Below are 20381 nucleotides of genomic sequence, written 5' to 3'. Positions count from 1 at the left end.
CAAGGCCTGAAAATGGTGAAGTGAATAAACTACAAGACTTAACTATTTCAAACTATGTGTAACCATAGAGAAAGAATAGCATAAGTAGATATTCCCATGGTATAGAGCGTTTATGGTCGCAACTTTTACTGTTATCTAGCTGATAGTCCACGTAGTTCTTTCCTGTGAAGCTTTATGACACTGGTAGTCTCTCATATTGTGCCGTTCATACACTCTTGACACTCCGGTCAAAACAGTAAGAAACGACAATAATCGACAGTAATCGGCTTGAGATAACAGTAAAAGTTGCGAGATAAACACACTATACCATGGGATATCTACTTACACTAGCGTTTCTCTATCGTGTAACACTATCTAAATTTGATTGATTGATTGATTGAGTACTTTATTTATGTATATTACAATATATACTGGCTTATACACTTATATACAATAGCTTACAATACAGCAAAATTATAGATGAATTTTAATATATAGACTAAGAAAATAATTATTGAACTGTATAGGATATGAAAAAGCAATTTGTAATATAATAACCTAGATATAATCATATTGTTATGAATCTACATGAATTGGCGGAGCTTGGACATATCAATGTCCATTCTTCGGAAAGAATATTAAAAATATCCTCCCCACTAACTCTCTACCAAAACGTTAATTTCGTTTTTTAAACTAAGGATTTATTTATTAATGGAAATATTGTAAAAGTTTTAATCAATATGAATATTAAAGAGAAAAAAAACAGATAATTGATAGGTAGATTAAAAATATAATTGATAGGTAAAAAGTAAAATAATTATATAGGTAGTTAAGATCAAATTTGGTAGAGGAATAGCACAAGGTTAACTTTTTTTCTCTCCCTATAATTTTGATGATGCACTTTAAGGACTGAACATTTTTTGAAGTAAAGAACTAGAAGACTTTACCTATTTCGGACTCTGTGTAACCCTATCCAAATTTGGGAGAGGAATAGCACAGGGTTATGTTATTTTTTTCTCTCGCTATCTTTTTGATGATGTACTTACTGTATGAATGAAGAGGATTTGCAGCTTTTAGTCGACGTTTTCAAAGTCGACCACACCAACTACGGACAAACGCAGGTAGTGGAAATCGGCAGTAGATCGGTGCGTGCTTTCGTTTTAACGAAGCGTGTTGGGAGTCGGAGAGAGCTTTCAAGTTGTACATAAAGTTTGAGCAGAGAAAAGAGGTGGCTCGTTGTCAATACACCTATTGATGATATCGATGGAAACTGTTGGCGAAAGGAGGAGGAGGAGTGGGAGGAGTAGGAAGAGGGAAGAGGGAGATGATGACAGCGAGGTGATTAAGAAGAAGAAGAAGAGGCCGGTAGAAAAGAAGAAGAAGAAGAAGAAGAAGAAGAAGAAGAAGAGAAGAGAAGAAGACGAAGAAGAAGGAAGAAGAAGCAAGAAGAAGAAGAAGAAGAGAAGAAGAGAAGAAGAAGAAGAGAGAAGAAGAAGAAGAAGCCGAAGAAGAAGAAGAGAAGGAAGAAGAAGAAGAAGAAGAAGAAGAAGAAGAAGAAGAAGAAGAAGAAGAAGAAGAAGAAGAAGAAGAAGAAGAAGAAGAAGAAGAAGAAGAGAAGAAGAAGAAGAAGAAGAAGAAGAAGAAGAAGAAAAAGAAGAAGGAGAAGAAGAAGAAGAAGAAGAAGAAGAAGAAGAAGAAGAAGAAGAAGAAGAAGGAAAGTGATTGTATCGATGGAAACAAACTATTAGTGGAAGAGGGAGGAGGAGTAGGAGGGAAGGAGGAGGTGAAGAGGAGAAGGAGAATGAGAAGGAGGGGGAGGAGAAATGAGAGGAGTAGAATGAAGAGGAGGAGATGGATGAGGAGGGGAAGAAGAAGGGGTAGGAGGAGGAGAACAAGTTGAAGGAGAAGGAGGAAGTAGGAGAGGAGTAGGTGGTGGATGAGAAGGAGAAGGAGAAGGAGGAGAGAAGGAGAATAAATAAAAGGAGTGGAATGAGGACGACGAGAAGGAGGAGAAAGAAGAGGTGATGTTGGAGGAGAAGGAGTGGGAGGATGAGGAGGAGGAGGGAGAGAAGGAGTAGGAGGAGAAGGAGTTGAAGGATTAGGAAGTGGGAGAGGAGGAGGAATAAGAGGAGTAGAATGAGGAGGGAGAGGAGGAGGAGAAGAAGAGGTGATGAAGGAGAAGAAGGATAGGAGAAGTAAGAGCAGAAGGAGATCGAGAGGGAAGAGTAGAGAGAGAAGGAGGAGGAGGAGAAGGTAAAGGTGAAAAAGTTGAAGAAGGTGAAGAAGGATTTTCAGGGGGTGAGGAGCAGGTGGAGGACGAGGAGAACAAGGATGATGAGAAGAAGGGGGAGAAGGGAGAGGACGTGCTGATGAGGAGGAGAAGGAGAAGATATAACAGGAGTAGAATGATGAGGAGGAGAAAGAGGAGAAAGAAGAGGTGTTGATGTAGGAGGAGAAGTAACAGCTGAAGGAGGTGGAGAAGGTAAAGGTAAGAGATAAGGAGGAGGAAGAGGAGGAGCAGAATGTAAAGGTGAAAGTGGAGAAGAAGGATTTGTAGAGAGTGAGGAGCGGGTGGATGAGAAGGAGAACAAGGATGAGGAAAAGGAGGGGTAGAAGGAAGAGGATGTGAAGGAGGAGGAGGTAGATGACTGATTGATTGATTGAGTACTCTATTTATGTAGATTACAATATATACTGGCTTATACACTTATATACAATAGCTTACAATACAGCAACATATAGATGAATTTACATAATATAGACTAAGAAAATAATTATTGAACTGTATATAATATGAAAAAGCAATTTGTAATATAATAGCTGTAGATAATTATATTGCAATGCATCTACATAAATTGGCGGAGCTTTGGACATATCAATGTCCATTCTTCGGAAAGAATATTAAAAATATCCTCCCCACTAACTATCTACCAAAACGTTTATTCCATTAATTAAACTAAGGATTTATTTATTAGTAGAGAAGGAGAAGAAGGAGAGGGTGGTAGTGGGAGAAGGAGATGGTGGTGGAGAAGAATAAGAGAAGGATAAAGAAGAACAGAATCAGGTGGTGAATGAGAACGGAGAAGTAGAAAACTTTCGACTCTGCTTCGCCAGATTTGGAAACTTTTTTCCAAATATCTCTCACGATTTCCTTTCCAACGATCAAGCCTCTTTTTTGCACTACGGGAGAGCAGTTACAGAGTACAGTGAAACGACCCAAGTACTTTCTTGCCGTTATGTGCGCCTCTCTTACTTCCCCCGACTGGACCAAATAAGTTTAATGTATAAACTGCCCCGAATCGAGTCCGAAAGAAAAGGAAAAAAACGGTTTCGAGGAGTATATCCACCCCCGCAAAGCTGGACTTTCAGGTTCCCGGTTATTTCTTCCCCCACTTTTCACCCCAACAACCTTTGTAGGCTCCCCTCCCCTTCGAAGTCCCCTCTGGCCGGCTATTGGATTTTGCTTTTTACGTGATTCGCATAAAGAAAGGTCGGCAATTAGGATGTTTTTCTAAGAGCCTTTTCTCCTCCTCTTCCTTTTCTCTCCTCCCGTTTCTCTATCTTATTTTTTTTCATCGGTAATCTTATCACGCATCTTCTGCCACCTGCTTAAATTTCCCTCCCCCCAGATAACCCTCAACTCAGCCCCGAAATTTCGGTTATGGTTCTTCAGTTCTATCCAATTTTCCTCACTTGGCACTTGCAAAAAATAACAGAGAATTGTGACGGCTATGGTGAAAACTTTGAAGTGAGATCCTTGTTATAGTGGAAGTATTTGATTAACATTGGTGTTGCTATCCTTGTCTATCACCCTTGTATCATCATCCTATAGTGAGGTCCACGTTATAAATAATAAATAAATAAATAAATAAATAATGTTTATTTCCCAAAAAACTAAAACTACAACATCAATTACAATATAATTAGATAAATTACAATATTACATACAATAGTTAGTTACAAAAAATTCTTATAATGTGTCCTCTACTTGTTTAGTTTTTTCTGTGTGGAAATTGACCTACTCCACTATGGCGTACCATGTCTAGAGTAGTTTTGTTGTTTTTTTGTGCAATTATTAATTAGTTAGTGTTTAGTAAGTCATTAGGTGGTTAGTTGTTGTTTGAAATAATGTTTTCTATGTTCTGTCTTCCTTTGCTCATCAACCAATTGTGTACTATTTTTTTGAACTTTCTAGGATGATTAATCTGTTTAAGTTTGCAGGAAGTAGATTATATAATTTGGTGCTAAATGATTGAATGTCTCTGGTATAGTGCCTTCCTTGCAACACTAGTGATGAGAAGATTCCTGTATCTGGTGTTTGTGGTTTGGTTTTCTTTCTGGTTTGAAATGTGTTGGGTTCTTGTGTATCTGCATAGTATCTCCTTGGAGTAAAGCTGTCTTGGATCCATCACGTCAAACTCATTGAATAGCTGGTCTGATGAATAGCGTGGAGGCTTCTGTGATGACCCTCATGATCAGCTTCTGTACCCTGAGGAGCGGTTCGATGTGCAAGAAGCTTGCACCTCCCCATCCCACAATCCCATACAGCATGAGGGACTGAGCTAGAGAGAAGTAGATAACTCTTAGACATCCCTTGTCGACCAGTGTCCTCAGAATCCTGAATCTGCAGATAGTCTTCCTCATCTCCCGCATAATTCATTGAGATGATGATCCCAGCGCAGAAAGAGTCCATTGTAACTCCCAGGTATTTCTGTGACTGTTTCCTGCGAACTGTATATGAAGTGTTATTCCGTTGATTCTGATTACTATCTCATCTCCTGTTGGCTGTCCATGTTGAGTCGCCGAAAAGGTCAGAAGAAGGTTTTCTCGTGGTTCAATGTTAGCAGATTTTCACTCAACCAGCGAGACACCCTCTGAAGTCCAGTCTCGGCTTCTCTCCAGGTCATCTCCCAGGTCGGTTCAGAGAACAGTAGAACAGTATCATCTGCAAAGGTGGTGATTGATCCATTAATTTCCATGTTGCATAATGGGTTTATGTAGAGAAGAAAAAGAATTGGTCCTAGTACTGTTCCTTGTGGCACTCCAAACTTTACAGTCAGCTTGTTGCTTATACATCCATTGACTCTGACACATTGTGTTCGGTTTGATAGGTAGCTCTTGAAAAGATTCCATAATGGCAGTTATAATGGCTGGTTATAATGGCAGTATTTGATAAAAATTGATGTTGCTATCCTTGTCTATCATTCGACAAAGCACATAGACTGCTATCCTTTTCTAGTTCTGCAACATTTCCAGATTGCTTCTCCAACAATGTAGAAATAAGATCAATTATTGGAGAATAGTTTATCTTAATCATGGAAATTTATAATGGAGCATTGAAAATATATTTTTCTACAACTGCGCGTAAGAAAAGAATTTACATACTAAATTCTCCTCGTAAAACAGCTTATTTCTGAGGAAAATCTACTTTTTCGCTCCCTAACCATCCGCGCGTGCGCAGTAGATTTTCTTTACGCTCGGTAATCATTCGCGCATGCGCTGAAGAGTTTCTTTACGCTCGCTGATCAGCTGATGGTAAGCAGCTCGCCGAAGTCAGATCTTAACCTAAAAAGTTGGTAATTGTAACTCCCCCGATATAAGTAATTCAACAGGTTTGGGTAGTTGTAGAAAAAATGTTGTATGTAATTCGCGCGTAATGCTTCTTTATCGCTCTTGCAAAATTATCACGCTCCGGTTCGCGTCGCATGATAACTGGTTTGCGCGATTATCGCATTACGCTCTTAATACATAAATAGCTATTTCGCCACACTGCACAGAAAGCAGTTGTTTTCCAGTCCCTACGTAGATCTGAAAGACATTGTTTGCAGACGACTCTCGTCTGACGTCAGAACAGGTTTCTTTCCGGCCTAGGCCGGAAAAAGGACCCTTTCCAGCCGCTAAAATGGAACTAAGAAAGGTGAACAGCTGAACAAAAAACTTTTCATTATTTGTGTTCATTATTCAATAATAAAAACATTTATAATAATATCATCTTATTGTCATTTGAAAGAATAAAAAGTATAAACTCAACCTCCCACATAATTGAACATCATCTTTTAGGTTATTTAGACAAATCAGAATAAAAAATAAAAATACTTGGACAATCTCCTTATATTCAGATTTCCTCAGATTTGCTAGAGCTATCACCTTCCACTTCGACTTTCTGAAGTGCTTAGTAAACAACTATTCTCATATATATATATATATATATAATATATATATATATATATATATATATATATATAATATATATATATATATATATATATATATATATATTGTTATATATATATATTGTTTATTTTGTGTTTGGCAAAAATTGCGTTCGCATCACGGGCAAAAATGTTTTTCCAGCTCTCAATCTTTTCTAGTCCTCGGCCTATGGCCTCGGACTTGAAAACCGATTTCGAGCCGGAAAAGTCTAATTTTTGGCCCTAGGTGCGAAATATACTATTTTAAAAACTTACGTGACCAGTAAAACGTGTTACAACATAACTAAAAAATTAAACAGCTGGCTTGTAATCACACAGTTTACCGCCGACAGCGCTATCTGTCGGCAAAAGTTGTAACAACAATAGCTAGTTAATGAGGAATATTCGTTGGTTGGTATTTTGAATAACATGAAATATAAGAAAAAATATTTATACATTTTTATAGTATACTGATATGTTATGGAGTTTGTGATAATTTTAGTATGAAACATATATCCCATATATTGATCAAAAGTCTGGTTGAGGTATTGAATTTAGTTGGTTTAATGATGACTACTCTATATGCTTTCTCATCTGAGCTTAGACCTTCTAACCTATTTCAAATGTAAGTTTTCAAAATAGAGAAGCTTCCCATGTTATTTAAATGGAGTCACTTTAACGCTCTAGGGAGTTTTTCTGTTTTTTCCTCCCGAGAGCGAAAAAGTGACACTTTAGTATTATGTTTCAGGGAAAAAAGTAGGCTTTTTAGACAGTAGGTGGAGGAGAAGACATATTTTACTACAGATTATTCTTAGACATTCTACTCTTTTCACAAGCAGAGAATCTGTTTTTTGGCATGGCAAAGAATCGGCAACGATGTCTTCTATCTTTCTCCACTGGCATTATGATGTGGACCCCACAATAACACACTTCAAGGAAGTTACACTAATGAAAATGTTTCCCAGAATCCGCTGTCATCAGAATTTATCTCTGACGTTTTCATTTTTCACTCAATCTGCTTTCAAATCCCGATTATAAAGCAAACCCCTAACTCACTCACAAACATTGCGACTATTACAAATCCCCTAATTTATTCCACCATTCGTTCCTTTCCACGAAATCTCCTCTATTCAATTCGACCCTTCTTTTCGAATCCTTAAAATCTCACCGACGAATTCAGCAAAGCCCTGCAAATTGCTGCAATGGAGTGCTAAACGCTCTTCACATCATGCTCTCTCACTCTGTTCGTTCACACTCTCACTCTCTCTCTTACAAACATACTCTATCTCACTCTATCTCTTTCATTCCCTCTCTCTCAGTCGCTTTCTTTCTCTCGCTCTCTCTCTATCACTCTCGCACTCTCTCACTCTATCTTCCCCGTCCCATTTCACTTACTCTAACTCTTGCACACTCTCTCTCTGTCTGTGTCTCTGTCTCTCTCCTTACCTGTTCCATACCCCCTCTCTCTTCCAGTGACCGTCCTCTTACCTGCTAAGAGATATATTTCTCTCTCTTCCCCTTACCAATTCCATAACTCTCTCACTCACTCTTTCTCACTTTTCTTTCTTCTTTCTTATCTCAAAACAATTCAATATTAATTTATTATTTCTCTTTCTTCCTCTTCTTTTACTTCTTCTTCTCCTTCTTCTTCTTCTTCTTTTCTTCTTCTTCTTCTTCTTCTTCTTCTTCTTCTTCTTCTTCTTCTTCTTCTTCTTTTCTTCTTCTTCTTCTTCTTCTTCCTCATCTTCTTCTTCTTCCTCTCCTTCATCTTCTTCTTCTTCTTCTTCTTCTTCTTCATCTTCTTCTTCTTCTTCTTCTTCTTCTTCTTCTTCCTCATCTTCTTCTTCTTCATCTCCCTATGTGTGGCAGAGAGGACCATGAGTCCTAACTCCGCCCTAATAAAGGCATCAATCAATCAATCTCCTTCTTCTTCTTCCTCATCTTCTTCTTCTTCTTCTTTTTCTTCTTTTTCTACTTCTACTTCTTCTTTGGAAACATTGTATTATTTTTCAGGTTTTATTTTCTAATTTCTATTCATATCTTAATGATAATTTAGGATTTGTTATTATTTTTTCTTCATTGATTATTAATATCATTGATTATTAATTATTTCTTCATTGACAATAATATTTATCTACCTTGTTTGTAATTTTGAATATATTTTCTATCAATTTGATTTGTTTAATCTAGTAACTATTCAGCGTCGTATTGGATGGTTAAGTGTAAGAGAAACCGACTGCGCCCTAACTCCGCCCTCCTAGGTAAAAAAAGGCAGCGATTCTATTCTTATCTCTCTCTCTCTTTCCCTTACCTGTCAAATAACACAGTCACTCCTCCCCTTACCTGTTCCATAACTCTCTCTCTCACACATTCTCTCTTATTCACACACACACTCTCTCTCTCTTTCCCTTACCAGTTCGATAACCCTCTCTCTTTTACTCCCGTCCTTCTATCAACTACCATAAACCTCTCTCACCCCCTCTAAAATACTACCATATCATTATCTCTCTCTCAAATATAAATGCTACCATATCATTCTCTCTCTCAAATATTTTGTATCTCTCTTTCTCAGCCGTCCTCCTATCAGCTACCATAAACTCACTCTCTCTCTACCTCTTAAGTGCTACCATATCCCTCTCTCCCTTCCACTAACCTGCTAACAGATTGATCCAGATAACGGCAGTTCTACTAATCCTTAGTTAGGAGATTATCCCAGTTAAGGATAAAATAATGTAACTGCTTTTCTAATCGGGAGAGACCTTCCGAATAAGCGTATTCTAGATTTTATCGAGTAGAGTCTTTAAGTAAACCGTTTTTTGCCTTCATGGGACCGGTAATGATTTTCAGATTCGGAACAATTCGGAAAATTAGAATTGATGGAATTCGTGAGTTTGAAAGATTTCCTCTGACTATCCTTACACCCATAGAATGGGTGACTTGAGAATAGACTTGAAATTAGAATCTAGAATCTTAGAAATTAGAATATAATCTTGAAATTAGAATTTACTTAGCGGTTGAATATTAATTACTGTAGTTAATGACAAGCAGTGTTGAATGAACTACGATATGAGAAACCGGAAATACAGTAACATAAACGACTAGTAGTTACCCTGTGCTCCCAAACGGTTACAAAAACTTGACAAACTGAAAACTTGATCTAATGAATTCTTGAAGGATTTGAAATGTGCCTGCACATTTCCTTGGCAATATTAAGAATCAATATGTGAAATTTCGATTAATCAGTCCAGTAGTTCAGACGTGATAATGTGTCATTCGAAAATGCCCTATCCCGTGCGTGTATAATTTAATTCTTTCCTTCATTTTATTATAGATATTGCAAATAAATTGCTATCAATACATTGGCATTTGAATAGATATATAATTTATTCCCTTTTGCAGTTTTTTAGTTCTTTGATGATCATGATAAAGGATAGACTCTCTTCAGTTATCGCCTATTGTTAAATAAATTATTTGAACATTTTTAGAGAAATATAAGCTCACATCTTTCTTCCTCCCACTCATCAGTGGAATAAACTACTCAATAGATAAAATGGAATAGAATTATCATTGTTACATATGGATGGATATACATGATAATAATGTGAAATATTGATAATAATGTGAAATATTCCTTCTATGTTTGGTTTCGAAGCATCTAAATTTAAAAATCTACTTTGTTAAAATAATTAGGGACTGAAAATATTGTGAAGTGAACAACTACAAGACTTACTATTTCGGACTATGTGTAACCTTATCTAAATTTGGGAGAGGAATAGCACAAGGTTAGCTTATTTTTTATGACCTTGTATACATAGGTGCCTTATATATAACATTCTAACTAAACTGAAATTCGAATTATATTAAAATATCAAATTAATTCGATTTTAATTAATTCGAATTGAAAATATCGAGTTATACTGATTGTTAATGTTATTGTGATTGTTCTATTGACCGAGCGAAGTGAGGTCTGAGATTCAAGCAGACGGTTTGGCATTTCTCTTAATGTTTAATTGTTTATATGTTGCGCATTTACGGCGAAACGCGGTAATAGATTTTTATGAAATTTGACAGGTATGTTCCTTTTTAAATTGCACGTCGACGAAATATACAAGGTTTTTTGGAAATTTTGCATTTCAAGGATAATATAAAAGGAAAAGGAGCCTCCTTCATACGCCAATATTAGAGTAAAAACTAGACTATAGAATTATTCATCATAAATCAGCTGTCGAGTTGATTAAAAATTGCATGCCATGACGCATGCAATTCAATATCTCAATGTAACTTGGTAAAAAATCATTTCCTGTGTAGACAACAAGTTGCATGCCTCATTGAATGCAACTTTTATGCAATATTTTAAATGAACTATTGACTGCTTGCAACAAATAACTAAAATAACATAGTATTGTCTCTCGAATTTTCTCTGCTTTGAACTCGGGCTGTCCTGTTGCCAGTATGCCTTGAAGGAGATTAGCTTTTGATGTTGATACACCAACCCCAACAGCCATTAGCCGTTTTCACAGCGATATCTCGCCGACACGACATACAGACAGGATGTACTCTGATGGAGGTATAAGAGTAGGATAAGAGGAGGATGCGGTTTATAACTGCGCGAGGTCTACTGTTCACAGAACTACTAGTTGAATATTGTCTTCTCTCAATTTATTCCAGTGTGTCGTTTATAAATTTAATAAGACTGACGGTCCCGGCTGAAGTATGATAGTTGTGAGGCCCATTGACGTCTAAAAAGACACATTCAGGCAAGGTCGAAGTTCGGAATTGAATTGAAAATTGAATCACTAATATTGTACAGTTCTGAATTACATAAGTTGTACATGCATAGAATATCAGAGGTTGGAGGATTTGATCACCAAATTCCTGAGATATCTGGACTAAAAAGTAACGCAGTTGAGTAACCAGATTAACCGATAATGCATGATCAGGTTTCAAGTGTTATTATTAGGCAGAATCTTCTCGGATGTCAACCGCAAGATTAGCTTATCAGACAGACCGCAACTATGTTGACTCTATTTTGTAATCTTATGACCTAGAGTGAGATACACGTAGTAATCGCAGTGGAGGAAGATAGGAGAACAACGTTGCCGGACTAACCTCTCTCTTGTATTAATGCTAACCTTCTATAGATGGTAGCTGATACAGGTTTATTGATGTAATACCAACGGTCCATTCTCGTTTATAATGATCAATTATATTTTATTAAGCAAGAAATTATATTTTTCAATAATCTCATAATTAAGATGAAACATTTTGTCTTCTTCTCCCATTCACGGTTAAGGCATCATTGCCTGTTCCAAACCTCATTTATATTACATTACATTAACATTTTGTTAATTAATTCTACTTTGTTAAAAGACGATCTGGCAACAGAGCAAAGCGAGTAATGAATTTAGTTTTAGATTACCATGTTGATATTAATAGTATTTTATGTCACATGGACGGGAAGGGGCCTTTTGAGGCGAGAATGATGTTTCTTGTGGAGGCGTTAGCTGAGACTAGAATTTCATTCCAGCACAGCAAAAGACATTCACGTCCAAGTAACATACACTATTTTTTGTCATAATAATCAAAAAAAAAAGAATAATTGGAAATAGAAAACATTACCTGCTTGTGCTGAAGTTACTACATACATTCTATAGACATATCCTAGTTTAAAAATTCAGAATCAGGAATTTTGTGGAAGTTGACAAAACTTCCACCTGGAGCGCTGAAGGTGACTTTTTTTGTAGCAGTTTTGCTGTTCCTATTTCGGAACTAAGAAACATACTCCAGTGTAAAGAAAACATATGGTTTCATTACAGTAGAGTATGCTGTAATGAGAATCATATTATGTTCATTTGTTTTGCAAACAGCTGTTTACCGGCTTGATTTCATGAATGAAAAACAGCTGAGATTGAACGACTATGACAAAAAAGTATTAACATATGTTATTATTTACAATAGAGAAACTTTTTGATTAGGCTTTCATCTTACTTAAACTTTGTATCACAAATTGAATAAATTTGTTTCAATTGGTGAAATTACAATTGATTTATTGATGACAATAAGAGTAAATTGAGAATTTTCATGCAAAGTTTCAAGTTGACCTCTTTAGTAGTTCAGACATGATGATGCGTTAAACATGTGTTTTGTATCCCGTACTTGTATGAGCCGCTCACTTCCTTTTTTATATAGTATAGACTAACCCGTGGTTCGCAAGGGCCTATTTTTAGAACTTGATGTAATAAAATCTTGAAGAATTGAAAATAGGCCTATGAAAATTCTCTCTTAACTAAGAATTCATATGCAACATGTCAAGTAAATCATTCCAGTAGTTCAAACGTGATGATGCGTTAAACATAATTTCCCTATCCCGTGTAAAAGACAGTTCTTTCCTTTATTACAGTATAGATCAGTGGTCGCCAAACAGTCGATCGCGAGCTACCGGTAGCTCGTGGGGTAGTTTTTGGTAGCTCACAGAAATGCTTGGGTTGTCCAACCATGCTTGGAAAATACCCAAAATTTTGTATTTCTCAAAGATATGAAGTTGAATGTTTTAAATTTGCAGCTTCAAGGGAAAGATAAGGACTTCGGTGGATGATTTGAACTGTAAAATCGTTTTCCAAGGAGCTTGAGATGTGGGAAAGAATGTCGTCCAGTTTGAATATAACACTTTTCCAGTCTAAAGAAAATCATGACGAGAAAATCCTTCACAGCACCTCAGCAATAACCAAATTCGTTACAGTTCAGAGTTGAGACAACATTTTGATCAACGATTTCAAGATTTTAAAAGCATATCGAATATGGTACAATCGTCAACTCTCCTTTTGTAGAGATCGATGCAGAAATATTGCAGCTTTTGTTGTAAAAACTTTTGGTGGAGATCAGGCTTCAGTTGAAATGGAATTTGTGGATTTTTTAAAATGATCTGTCTCTCAGATCACTTTCTACAACTGGAAATATTTGGCCTCAAATCCCCAAAGAAAAATATCCATTATTATTAAGTTGCATCGATGTTGAAAGCTATACTCAGCTCTACCTACTTGTGTGAATCATCTTTTTCAAGTATACAATTCATAAAAATCGATATAGAACATTTTTGGACAACTGCATCAGAATGGCACTACAACGTACACTCCAAACATCAAGAAAATACTTGATCGCCAAAAGAGTTCCTCTCTCTCATTGAAATGTACATTTCAACTTTTGTTATACGTTTTGCTATGAGATAAGTAGATTTCAACACTAGAAATGTATCTTTATAGGGAATAAAAGATACTTTGTTTATTCTAATATTGCTTGGTAGCTCACTAGAAGATTTATAAATGCTATTCCAGCTCACAGGCTCATCAGTTTGGCGACCACTGGTATAGATCATCTTGAATTTAAATTGAATAGCTCTACCCTAAAAATTCAATCTACTCAAAACCCGATATCTTCCCACATTGACCTATCCACAATAAATCTCCCATCCCATTACTGACGGCAATGTACTCCCTCCTCCCATAAAGGGTCACAAAGATCTCTCAGAACCTATAACCGGAAAACCGCCCATTTTCGGAAAATGTAGTCCTTAAAACATGCACCATATCAGCACTTATGTACCGAAAAGTGAATTATTTTGTGAGCGATGTTATCTGATATGATCCTGGGACCCTCCACAGGAGTCAAGCATCGACTTAAACTATCGATGTGTTCTAGCATCGACTCAATAATCGACTTATGGTACGACACTTCTCGAACGACATGTTTTTGTTACATTGTTGCTGCTATATATAGATGGTTATGGAGGGTTGCCTAAGTATCGTTGGATATGGGTGTATATATATATAGATATTGGGGGATAAGTATGGTTGGATATGAGTGTATATAGAGGAGAAGAAGAGGAAAGTGACGAAGAAGAAGGAGAAGAAGGAGAAGTAGAAGAAGAAGAAGAAGAAGAAGAAGAAGAAGAAGAAAAAGAAGAAGAAGAAGAAGAAGAAGAAGAAGAAGAAGGCGAAGGAGGGGGTGAAGAAGAAGAAGAAGAAGAAGGAGAAGAAGAAGGAGAAGAAGAAGAAGAAGAAGAAGATGATGATGATGATGATGATGATGATGATGATGATGATGATGAGTAGGAGGAAATGAAGTAGAAGAAGAACGATGAGGATAGGAAAAAGGAGAAGCAGAAGGAGGGGAAAGAGGAGAAGAAGATGATGAAAAAGATGATGGATGGGAATGAGGAGGAGGAGGATGAGGAGAAGAAGTAGAAGAAGCAGAAGAAGAAGAAGAAGAAGAAGAAGAAGAAGAAGAAGAAGAAGAAGAAGAAGAAGAAGAAGAAGAAGAAAGAAGAAGAAGAAGAAGAAGAAGAAGAGAAGAAGAAGAAGAAGAAGAAGAAGAAGAAGAAGAAGAAGAAGAAGAAGAAGAAGAAGAAGAGAAGAAGAAGAAGAAGAAGAAGAAGAAGAAGAAGAAGAAGAAGAAGAAGAAGAAGAAGAAGAAGCGAAGAAGAAAGAAGAAGAAGAAGAAGAAGAAGAAGAGAAGAAGAAGAAAAGAAGAAGAAGAAGGAGAAGAAGAAAAGAAGAGAATAAGAAGAAGAAGAGAGTGGAGGGGGTAGTATAGTTGGATATGGATTTATATATATCTTATATTGGGGTGAGAAAGAATGGATTTTGGTGTATATATATAGATATGAAGAGCAAGTATGAATGGATACGTTTCTATTATAAATAGATATTTGGCTTGAGTATGAATAGATATAGATAGATTAGAGTAGAGATATAGTTAAGAATTGCTTTTCAATGGATGAAGATACTACACTCTGACACAGACTCGCTCTTACTCACTCTCTCTCACTCTCTATCTATATATCTATCCCTCTATCGCTCTCTCTCAGGTTCTCTCACTCTCTCTCTCTTTCCTTAACGCTCAATACGACACAGCATCTTCTGCCTGGAATACATTAATGGACGCTGAAAATGATGGCATAGGCTTTGATATGGCTTAGCGACACTGTTATAGAAAGAGAGAGGTGAATACTCTTTGGCAGAGGGAGAGAGAGAGCGAGTGGGTGTGCGTGTGTAATAGAGAGAAAAAGAGAGATTAATACTCTTCGGCAGAGGGAGAGAGAGAGTGATTGACTGAGTGGGTGGGTGTGAAATAGAGAACACGAGAGTGAGTGAGAGAGGAAGAAAGAGACTGAGAGAGAGTAAGGGAGTGAGTGAGAGAGTAGTGGTGTAGATCCGTGTCTAGACATGAGACGAGGGTCTGAAGCTTTTTTCGAAAATGACGTTTACAAGGGAGCATTATCGCCGAATGGGGCCCCGCGGCATAAAACCAAGGAAACCCCGTTTTTTACTCTACTCACTGCACTACTATGCCTAAATCCACTTTAAGCTCATAGTAAATAGTGCTAGGGGTGATAGCAGATAGAAGCTACCTACGAAATATCTAATACTACAGATTCTCGTCTGTGGTAATACTAGTGAGCACCCCGGGCTGGGGAACTCGCTCATAATGCCGCTGATATTCCGTCTGGTGATGTATTGAATGCAGTAGAGATGTCAAGAGAACTATTTCGTTCGCTTGTTTATTCAGAAAAATTAAAATTGTAGAAGAATTTCAAGCCTAGGTGATGATTAAGGGACGAATCATAGTAGAAACGTTTTCATTTATGTAGATTTCATGAATGAAGAGAAGAGATGAAGTATTAGTTCAAGTAGTATTGAATTATCAATTATTAAAACCTAGCTGATAGTTGATTTGTTATTGTTATGAAAAATTACTACATACAATGTTTTTCTTAAACACTTGCGCAATGTTATCCTGTTACATCCTAAAATAAAGACGAAGGAGTGAGTCAGCTTCGTTTGGTCAACGAACTTGATCTGTATACTAAGTGTTGGAAATTTCAAGTGAATTGATGGAAGCAATCGGAAGTTATCGTCGAACAGACAAACGTACAAGCCCACAAATAATTGGACCTGTAAAATGTATAATGGTTTAAAGGGTTAATGATATGAAATTTGAAGAGGATTGGATAATGCGATAGGAAGTTATCGTAAAACAAACAAGCAGATCAACAAACCGACAAACGGACAATGACTCGAGGCTGTAGTCATAAGTAAGAACTCGTTACGCTCGTTCAAATATGGATCGGTGGCACAGAATAAGTATTGAAATTAATGTGTAGAAGTATTTTGGTTAGTATCAGAAATTAATTTCAATTATTCAATGTTCAAATGGATGAGTTATCTAATAATAAATACAGAAATATTCTGGAATTTCGGGGCTGGGCTATCCGAATATCCCGTTATCATAATCATGAATGAGAATATGATCCTTATGAAGAATTATTCTATGAACTTTAAGAACATTTCCATATAGTAATAGTACTTGTACTTTCAAAGAACAAGATATCAGTGAACTCATCTTATTGATTATCGAAAGACTATACGAATATATATTGTGATGAATTTTTTAAATAGACCTCATGAGAAGAGAGAAAAATTGTGATTACCTTTTAAAATGAAAGAATTTGCTAAGGAATAGTGTAGCGACCGAGCGATAAAGCTTACTTATCAGTAACTGTATATTAGATAAGAGTACCGTTCTGTACTGAACATTTTCTAGAAAATTATCAATAAAATTATAATTATTCTGCAAATAAAGCACGAATTATTTATGAATTGCTCACTGATTTTGAGGTTACACTTTGTTTACTACCGATCAGATGTTTTTAAAACAGTTCGAACGCAGGTGACTGATTCAAAGTATTGTCAATGTCATGCCGGTTTTCATGCAAGGTAAATATCATTCCTAAAAATTATAAAACTATCAATAAAGGACCAAGAATTTCGAATAAAAAATAAAATGTGTATTATCGTTGAAATTATTTATTATTTAAGAAATTATATTATATGTCAGGTCTTATTGTAACTAACTAGGTCATAGCATGAACAGTATATTATTGATAAAACGGCAGAATTAATTAAACAGTCTCAAACATAATAAAATTTGTATAAGAATATTAATTTATTAATAATTAATTCAACTGAACCACATGGTAATTAAATCTCTTTGGCAAGCCTAAGCCAATCATAGTGCATAAAATAGCACCAAAGGTGATCGTTTGAAAGCAACACATGTTAATCTACTATCAGACAACAAACCTGCCTTATCATATACGCTGGCATATACATTGTAGAGAGGAACTATGTCTAGAAGATTAAGCAGTTTTAAGAATTATATAAGTTGAATTATTATTGTAATTAAGGAATTATATTCTACTGCCTGCCACTGACGTCACGTCTACGTTCACAATCGTTCTACAATGGCAAATTTCATGCAAATTATTACATCGAGATTCTCAGAAGAAAGGTCTAGCCAAGAAGCTTAGAGAAAAGACAGCACTTCCCTTTTGAAATCCTCACCGTTCAGATCTCGTTATAGTTACCAAGACCTATTAGTAAAAAATTCTTGTTCGATTTTATATGTTCTATTGTGAGCCGATATTTTAGGCCAATCTATTTGTTATTTGTAAATTTCTTTTTCTTTTATCAATCGATAAATTTAAAAGTTTAAAGTAAATTATCCCTTAATTAATTTGGTGAAGGAAATATTAAATTAAAATTCCACACGTGCTGAAACCGAAGCCTGGATTGCTGCCGATCAAACGATTTTGATCTAAAGAAGAAACCACGACCGCCAAGGAATTTCACGTGAGTTATAAGTTTAAAGGGGCCCCAATCTACGCTTCGAAAATATTTCAGTGCAGAAAAACATAAAATTTTCTTCGTTAAATTATTGGCCACGCCGACAAGCGCTTTTAGTTATTAAGAGCCTAGAATTTATTCAATATTAATTTATACGAATTGTAGTTGATTAGCTATCTCCGCTGCCAGAACCACGACCCCGAGCATTTTAAAAATATTCTATAATTCTTTTTCACTATTTTTTTTTTCAAAACTGTTAAACTTTATCAATTGTAGAAGAAGAAGAAGAGAAGAAGAAGAAGAGAAGAAGGAGAAGAAGAAGAAGAAGGAGAATAAGAAGAAGAAGAAGAAGTGGAATGGGGGTAGTATAGTTGGATATGGATTTATATATATCTATATTGGGGTGAGAAAGAATGGATTTTGGTGTATATATATAGATATGAAGAGCAAGTATGAATGGATACGGTTGTATTATAAATAGATATTTGGCTTGAGTATGAATAGATATAGATAGATTAGAGTAGAGATATAGTTAAGAATTGCTTTTCAATGGATGAAGATACTACACTCTGACACAGACTCGCTCTTACTCACTCTCTCTCACTCTCTATCTATATATCTATCCCTCTATCGCTCTCTCTCAGGTTCTCTCACTCTCTCTCTCTTTCCTTAACGCTCAATACGACACAGCATCTTCTGCCTGGAATACATTAATGGACGCTGAAAATGATGGCATAGGCTTTGATATGGCTTAGCGACACTGTTATAGAAAGAGAGAGGTGAATACTCTTTGGCAGAGGGAGAGAGAGATTGAGTGAGCGAGTGGGGGTGTGCGTGTGTAATAGAGAGAAAAAGAGAGATTAATACTCTTCGGCAGAGGGAGAGAGAGAGTGATTGACTGAGTGGGTGGGTGTGAAATAGAGAACACGAGAGTGAGTGAGAGAGGAAGAAAGAGACTGAGAGAGAGTAAGGGAGTGAGTGAGAGAGTAGTGGTGTAGATCCGTGTCTAGACATGAGACGAGGGTCTGAAGCTTTTTTCGAAAATGACGTTTACAAGGGAGCATTATCGCCGAATGGGGCCCCGCGGCATAAAACCAAGGAAACCCCGTTTTTACTCTACTCACTGCACTACTATGCCTAAATCCCCTTTAAGCTCATAGTAAATAGTGCTAGGGGTGATAGCAGATAGAAGCTACCTACGAAATATCTAATACTACAGATTCTCGTCTGGGGTAATACTAGTGAGCACCCCGGGCTGGGGAACTCGCTCATAATGCCGCTGATATTCGTCTGGTGATGTATGAATGCAGTAGAGATGTCAAGAGAACTATTTCGTTCGCTTGTTTATTCAGAAAAATTAAAATTGTAGAAGAATTCAAGCCTAGGTGATGATTAAGGGACGAATCATAGTAAACGTTTTCATTTATGTAGATTTCATGAATGAAGAGAAGAGATGAAGTATTAGTTCAAGTAGTATTGAATTATCAATTATTAAAACCTAGCTGATAGTTGATTTGTTATTGTTATGAAAAATTACTACATACAATTTTTCTTAAACACTTGCGCAATGTTATCCTGTTACATCCTAAAATAAAGACGAAGGAGTGAGTCAGCTTCGTTTGGTCAACGAACTTGATCTGTATACTAAGTGTTGGAAATTTCAAGTGAATTGATGGAAGCAATCGGAAGTTATCGTCGAACAGACAAACGTACAAGCCCACAAATAATTGGACCTGTAAAATGTATAATGGTTTAAAGGGTTAATGATATGAAATTTGAAGAGGATTGGATAATGCGATAGGAAGTTATCGTAAAACAAACAAGCAGATCAACAAACCGACAAACGGACAATGACTCGAGGCTGTAGTCATAAGTAAGAACTCGTTACGCTCGTTCAAATATGGATCGGTGGCACAGAATAAGTATTGAAATTAATGTGTAGAAGTATTTTGGTTAGTATCAGAAATTAATTTCAATTATTCAATGTTCAAATGGATGAGTTATCTAATAATAAATACAGAAATATTTCTGGAATTTCGGGGCTGGGCTATCCGAATATCCAGTTATCATAATCAATGAATGAGAATATGATCCTTATGAAGAATTATTCTATGAACTTTAAGAACATTTCCATATAGTTAATAGTACTTGTACTTTCAAAGAACAAGATATCAGTGAACTCATCTTATTGATTATCGAAAAGCCTATACAAATATAATTGTATAAGATATTCCAAATAAATTTTGCAACACTTTCCCTGAGATCCCACAATATGAAGAAATCAAAGCAGCATTACCTGAATATGGAGCTCCTGAACCTCATGAGAATGAATCAACTATAAGGATATTCATCACACCATCACATACCTGAAACAGAACAGATCAATTAATTAAAAAAATTCCAGTAATGTTATGAAAAGAAAAATTGGTAAGTTACTTATCTCTCAGGATGCTCATTCTATGTAACAAAATATATAACATGAATCAACATAACTTGTAGATACTGATCAACTTAATAAATTGTAACGCTA

The 20381-nt window shown here is 36.2% G+C and overlaps 1 protein-coding gene across 1 annotated transcript in view; it reads right to left on the bottom strand.

Annotated features, from left to right (window-relative positions):
- LOC111059395 (Krueppel-like factor 6) overlaps positions 1–20171 on the bottom strand; it is a 511994-nt gene extending 491823 nt beyond the window's left edge. Inside the window, exon 1 of the mRNA XM_039431282.1 lies at positions 20148–20171. The gene's annotated coding sequence lies outside the window, so the exon portion shown is untranslated. The remainder of the gene's footprint in view (positions 1–20147) is intronic.
- Positions 20172–20381: the final 210 nt, after the last annotated feature.

This window comes from Nilaparvata lugens, chromosome 6 (genome assembly GCF_014356525.2).
Source record: "Nilaparvata lugens isolate BPH chromosome 6, ASM1435652v1, whole genome shotgun sequence".
Lineage (NCBI taxonomy): Eukaryota > Metazoa > Arthropoda > Insecta > Hemiptera > Delphacidae > Nilaparvata > Nilaparvata lugens.
This window is presented reverse-complemented; position numbering and strand designations above follow the sequence as displayed.